General features: G+C 36.8%; 1 long non-coding RNA gene across 1 annotated transcript; it reads left to right on the top strand.

Moving 5' to 3' along the window:
- Positions 1–3,760: 3,760 nt before the first annotated feature.
- Positions 3,761–4,993, top strand: LOC129759948 (uncharacterized). The gene is made up of 3 exons (XR_008740259.1): positions 3,761–3,998; positions 4,069–4,556; positions 4,622–4,993. It is a non-coding gene; the product is annotated as an uncharacterized LOC129759948 (long non-coding RNA).
- The last annotated feature ends 2,025 nt before the right edge of the window (positions 4,994–7,018 follow it).

Genomic DNA, 7,018 nt, shown 5'->3' with positions numbered 1-7,018 from the left:
TGGTGCTTTCAATTTTCATGCACATGAGGGAAAGAGAGCAAAAAAACTTGTTCCGTGTTATACGGGAGTGAAAGAGCTAGAAAATTTGTTGTTTGGTTTTGATCACCGCACTTTTTTTATGGTTTTCTTTGATTCCTATTTTTCGCTGATTTAATTAAAGCGAAAAAAAAAACTTCTTTTGTTTAACGTTTCGGCCTACTAAATTTCAGCCATCATCGGATAAAACTTGTTTTGCCGCGTGTTTCCCTAATGGCCGTCTCTTAATATTAAACACGGAAACAAAGATTTTTCAAAGATAGCTGAAATTTAGTAGGCCGAAACGTTAAAAAATATCAGTTTTAATTTCGTTATAATTAAATCACCGAAAAATATCAATAAAGCAAAAAAACCAAAAAGATATTTTTGTAAAAAATATCTAATAATTTCAAAACCTATCAAGCTTTCTCCGATTGGCGCACTGAAGCCTGTCAATCCCCCTTTCATTCATATTTCTATTAATGAAATCTCTCTTAAGTTTTCATTCCGCCGAGCATACCACTTAAAAAATTATAATCACTCTAATGAAAGTCATGAAATTTTGAAATCCAAGTAGAAGATTTTTCACTAATTTTCAAAAAATATCAATGCAAAAACAAAACTAAAACAGCTGAATGAAACGTCTTTTGCACTCGACAAAATCAAATCACCAGTTATTGGTTTCGGATTTGTTTTTTTCTTCCTCCGGCCAAAAATACTAAAAAATCAACAGTCTTGACTTTTCGATTGACCATTTGCTAGGCTTCTAGAGCAACTGTTTGGAACGCGGCCTTTCGGATTATTTAGGATTAGGACAGTACCGTTCCCGTAGGCCTAGCTTAGCTTCTTAGTAGTAGCAGCTTCAGCAGCAGCAGCATGGTCCAAAGATAGAAAGGCCAAAGAGCAAGTATGGGGTCGTATGCATTACTACTGTTATTATTTTCGGTCGTGCACGAAATTAAAATCGATCACCAACCGCAACAACGACCTTAAAAGTACGAATCGATCGGTGGTTTGGACCTTAACGAAAAAAAAAACACGACATTCTCGGATCGATGTCGATGACGATGACGACGCCCTCCCGCCTGGCAGTTGTCCGTAAGTAGATCACGCGCCTGTCGATTTTCTTGGTTGGTTAGTTGGCCAACTCCTGAGGTTCGGGCCATTGAGAGGGGCTTGGGCGAAAATTGAATTAAAAAATTCCTTTCTATCGCTGCTGCTGTAGAGCTGCCAGGCAATAGAAGTGGTCAATGGCCAACAGAGCGGTCAATGAGTCAGTGGGCAGTCCTGGCGAAGATACGGATCAGACAGAGGCTCTCAGAGACGGCCAGGCTGCAAGCAAGGTTGTTTCGTATCCCAAAAACTTTGAAAAACATCTCGAATCTCAAGTAGGTATCTGATTGATCACTGAACCGCGCGTCGTCGACGATGGCCGATTGATGGCCAATGGTGCTTTATCTGCTGTCGATTTCAATCAACGAACGGTATTGTGCCCAGTCAGTCCGACAGCCAGGTTGATGCCAGGGAGAACGAAAGTTACGAAATGCGGAGCAAGGCCGTTGCAGATTTGCCTGATTAGTTTCAGCTGTTTGACTTCGTTTGTTGGTTTAACACTTAATGCTGATTTCTCGAGAGGTTAGAGTTTGAAAAGCCCAAGTTTGCTTCATACTAACATAGGTAGTTCAATTGAATGGAGCAGAAGCGTGCAAAGCGCAGCATAGTGCTGCTTCGAATGAATGATTGGCAAACGATTAATATTCATTGATTAGAATTTCTTAGAGCAAAATCACGATGTTTTTAAGAAAAAACAGTAAACAATACTATTAAAAAATCTTTCCCTAATATCTTTATTTTTCTCCCGTTTTCAATATCTCAATTCTTTTAAGCAAAACTTTTTCAAGAACGAATAATTGTTGTTGAATTTTATCGACGTTTATCGGCGAGTTTTACAAATTAAAAACGTTTTTTGCCTTTCTTACAGAAAGGTATAGTTATCGGTCGATTTGGGAAATCCTTAATTATGGGTCTTAGATATACCTTTATAGGTACCTATCGAATCAGCTCGACGAGTTCAGACGATGTCAGTGTATTTGTATGTATTGGTGTGATTTTTTTATAAACTTTGTCACTACGTTTTTGCGAAACTGGGAAGTACAATAAAAATGATTTTTGTCTTAAAAAATTTGATTTTTTTCCCTCTTCAATGTATAAAAGAAAGAAAAAAAAACAAAATAGTTTGAAAAATAAATTTTCATAGTAATTATCATCAAATCATCACTCCAAAAAACGTGTCAATTCGGCTTGCTAGCCACAACCAGCAATCACTAAAATCAAGATTATCGTATATATGACGTCAAATTATACGTGACGTCATAGATACGCGCTTGCTATCTAAAAGTATGAACCTGTCGATGTGTGGAAGGGAGAACAGACAGGCTTCGCTCCCACTCAGGTTTGATGTCATCGTGACAGAAACCGTGTGGGAGAAAGACGACAGTTCAAAATTTCCCGGCCAAAGGTTGTATATAATTTTTTCATTTAAATGGTTCAGTTTGAAACCGAACCATTTCAAAAAATTTCGGAACCGAAGCTCCGAAATATTTAACATAAAAATGGTTTTCACCAAGGGGTACGACCCCAAAATTAATGAAGTCGTTGATGAGTACGTCGTGCCCACACTGCATGGTACGAAAGTGATTGATACTTCAGGTTGCTCTGTGAAGGACAAAACGACGAAGGGGCGCGTGTGGGAGAACGAAGCACACCATATTAATTTCTTCACACGCTCATTTTCATTAACCATTTTATATGGTTACTTAATTAATTTTTTAATATTGTTGCTTTTGAATGAATTTTTGGAAAAACTGCAATCATGATGGTAGTTCTCATGTAAAAAATATTAAAAGGTTAAAAAAGTTGACATTGAGATATTTTTCCATTCGTTGCCATTTTCAAAGTGAAGAGCACGCACGTTGCCATTTTGAAGAAGCACGCATTTTATCGAGGAGTGAAAAAACATCGTTTTCGAAGCTCATTGAAGAGAAAACATTTTAACCAAGTTGGGCCATAGTGGTCTTAGGCATAAGTCGTGTCGTGTAATATATGCACGCTCCTTTATTTTAACTCAAAATTAAGTACGACCGATGTTCAAAACATTGTTCGATTTTATGAACTTAAAGTTAAGCACTCTTTTTCCTCCTTGTGATGGTTTAAAACGGAATTCGAACTGCGAATTCAAAATTCATCCTTTTTTTTCCTTCGGCGAGGGAGCAAAGCTGAGTTCGACCTTATGAACTAAAAATTGAACTCTCTTTGTTGGACTGAAAACACTTAGCGAGTTCAGTTCGAACCGGAACAGAAACCAACGAACACGTCGCAAAATTTTGTCGTTCCGGAACAATTACCGGAAGACTATGAAGGAACTTCATAACGGAATGCATGCTCACCGTGTCAGCGTAAAATTCTGTCCGTCATTGTTATCATACGGTGAGCGGCTTGGAATGTCCGGAAACTTCCGGATGTTGTGTACTTCCCGTAGGAAGTAACATCCGGAAGTTTTCTTTGACCGGGAGTGTCAAAACTTTTCACCGCTCCGTAATTGTACCGGATGCAATGCAATGTACCGGAACAGCAACATCTGGGTACAATAAATTTTTTTCATCCTTTAATTCCCTGAAAAAAAAGCTACCCTCGAAAAAAAGGATAAATTCGAGTGAGGCTGCCGAACTTAGTATTGAGTATGCCTATCAGAACTTAGTTTTGCTATTGCCCAGTTGAACTCAAAGTTGAGGGCTGCCACCGAAGTGCTGTTTTGAACCAAAACTACTTAATTTTGAGTTTAAAAAAAGGAGCGTGAGTGCAAACAAAATAAAAATAACACTTTCTACGACAATACGACGGGTCGAATCCTTCAGGCATCTGGATGAAAAACATCATTTTCGGCAATCTAGTCTGCTGTCTGGATGTCTTCACCGAAATCGAACGTAAGTACATCAAATATTTATTAATGGTTCACATTCATGGTTTACAACACATTCCTTTTTCTATTTGTAGGATTATCTTGTTCGCTTTCAGCCAAGAAACAATCATTATCAGCTGCAAGCCTCTCCGGCACAGTCTAGTGAAGCCTCCCTGAAAGAGGCTCGATCTACCTTCATTCAACATCGCTCGCAGGCTTCCGAACAGGCACAGGACAAGAAATGCAGACTGGGTTGCAACATACAACACGGTGGCGAAGTGGTGCTAGAATTTATCGATTACAAGGCCCACTAGCGAGAGGATTGTGTTCGTTAGGTTCCATCCGAATGATGGGGAAAAGCTGTACCAGTAAAGGACGAATCACTCGATCTACTCCCGGGCGAAGCGGACAGTATCTTCAGCTACGAAAGCCTGCCGAAGAAGCACTAGTAAAAGTACATGTACGCAGCTCGATTTGTACAGATAGTCCGGGTGATGACCCCGAACGACTACAGCGATCGGGCCAAGTTCCAGCTGATGGAAGCACACAAAAATTCGAAGCATGTTTTCGTAGTGGTAAAAATGTATTGAAAAATTAAATGAAAATTTAATTCTAAATTAATTTGATTTTTGATTTTGATTTTTACAGGGACAAAAATTGTAATATCCAATCATGAAAGAACGAACAGATAGCAACGGATCTACATTGAAATCTCCGGAATGAGCTCTGCTTGCGAACGGCCGTACCAGTGACGTGCTGTATTCAAAATAATCATGACAGCGCCAATTTTCTCGACATTCAGTTCTCTTTTAGTGGCTCCGGAGGATCAGCCTTTGAAGTTGAACCGGTTCTTGATATTGTATTCGTTATTTTATATTCGCCTTGATAATTGATTCTGACCATTACACCTATGCGTGTAGACCAGGCCGACATTTCATTTACTAAACTAAAAATTGTAAAAATGAACATAGATACAAATTTAAAAATATATTTAACCGATCATTGGACTCTATGTTAGAATCATTGATACTCTATTCTCGCTGTCTTTACTTCATAGGTTACCAAGAGCAATCGTTGAATTATTTGAAACATATGGTTGGGAACCTATTTTTATATAGTAATCATTAATTATAAATTCATGTTCTCAATTGATTTTGAAAATATATTTAACCCATCTTTGGACTCTATACTGGAATCGTTGATACTCTATTCTCGCCGTCTTCACTCAATAGGTTACCCAGAGCAATCGTTGAATTTTTGAAACATATGTTTGGGGACCTTTTTTTATATTGTAATTTTTAATTATAAATTCATGTTCCTAATTGATTTTGAAAATATATTTTACTGGTCATTGGACTGTTCCCAGAGTAAACGTTGAGTTATTTGAAAGAATGGTTGGGGACCTTTTTTTTATATTGTAATCTTTAATTTTGATTTTGAAAATATATTTTACCCATCATTGGACTCTATGTTAGAATCATTGATATTCTCGCTGTCTGCAATCCATTGGTTACCAAGAGCAATCGTTGAATTATTTGAAACATATGGTTGGGGACCTTTTTTTTTATATAGTAATCTTTAATTATAAATTCATATTCCTAATTGATTTTGAAAATATATTTAACCCATCTTTGGACTCTTTTTTTATATTGTAATCTTTAATTTTGATTTTGAAAATATATTTTACCCATCATTGGACTCTATGTTAGAATCATTGATATTCTCGCTGTCTGCAATCCATTGGTTACCAAGAGCAATCGTTGAATTATTTGAAACATATGGTTGGGGACCTTTTTTTTTATATAGTAATCTTTAATTATAAATTCATATTCCTAATTGATTTTGAAAATATATTTAACCCATCTTTGGACTCTATATTGGAATCGTTGATACTCTATTCTCGCCGTCTTCACTCAATAGGTTACCCAGAGCAATCGTTGAATTTTTGAAACATATGGTTGGGGACCTTTTTTATTTTATATTGTAATTTTTAATTATAAATTCATGTTCCTAATTGATTTTGAAAATATATTTTACTGGTCATTGGACTGTTCCCAGAGTAAACGTTGAGTTTTTTGAAAGAATGGTTGGGGACCTTTTTTTTTGCCTTTCTTACAGAAAGGTATAGTTATCGGTCGATTTGGGAGATCCTTAATTATGGGTCTTAGATATACCTTTATAGGTACCTATCGAATCAGCTCGACGAGTTCAGACGATGTCAGTGTATTTGTGTGTGCTGGTGTGATTTTTTGTTAACATTGTCCACACGTTTTTGCGAAACTGGGAAGTACAATAAAAATGATTTTTGTCTTAAAAAATTTGATTTTTTTCCCTCTTCAATGTATAAAAGAAAGAAAAAAAACAAAATAGTTTGAAAAAAAAAATTTCATAGCAATTATCATCAAATCATCACTCCAAAAACGTGTCAATTTGGCTGGCTAGCCACAACCAGCAATCACTAAAATCAAGATTATCGTATATATGACGTCATATTTTACATGACGTCATTTACACGATGGGCGCGCTCACTACCTTACCCAATCGATGCGTTCAAGTGAGGAACGACACCTTTCACTCCCACTCAGAATTGCTACCTTCAAAATAACCTTGTAGAAGGAAGAAACCCTTTAGGAAGTCATTTTATTTTATATATAGTTTCTGGTTCAGCTTTACGCCGAACCATTTCAAAACATTTGAAGTCAAGCTCCAAATAATTATATTTGTCTATGGTTTTACCAAGGGGTACAATCCCGAATTAATAAGAATCAGTCATGAGTACTTCTGGCCAACATCGCATGGTACGAAAGCGATTGTTGGCCATCGATGTTTCGCTCAACGCTATATTCGCAAGCAAAGGTTGCTCTGTGAAGAAGATAACGACGAAGGGACGCGTGCGGGCGGACGAAGCAAACCATCTCAATTTCTCTCACACGCTTATTTTTTATTAACCATTTTATATGCTTTTTTAATTTATAATCTAAAATGTTTTGATATGGTTACTTTTGAACGATTTTTTCTCGTATAAATTTCAACCATGATGGTAAT

Source organism: Uranotaenia lowii, unplaced genomic scaffold (assembly GCF_029784155.1).
Source record: "Uranotaenia lowii strain MFRU-FL unplaced genomic scaffold, ASM2978415v1 HiC_scaffold_339, whole genome shotgun sequence".
Lineage (NCBI taxonomy): Eukaryota > Metazoa > Arthropoda > Insecta > Diptera > Culicidae > Uranotaenia > Uranotaenia lowii.
Note: the sequence above shows the minus strand (reverse complement) of the source record. Positions and strands in the feature narration are given on the sequence as shown.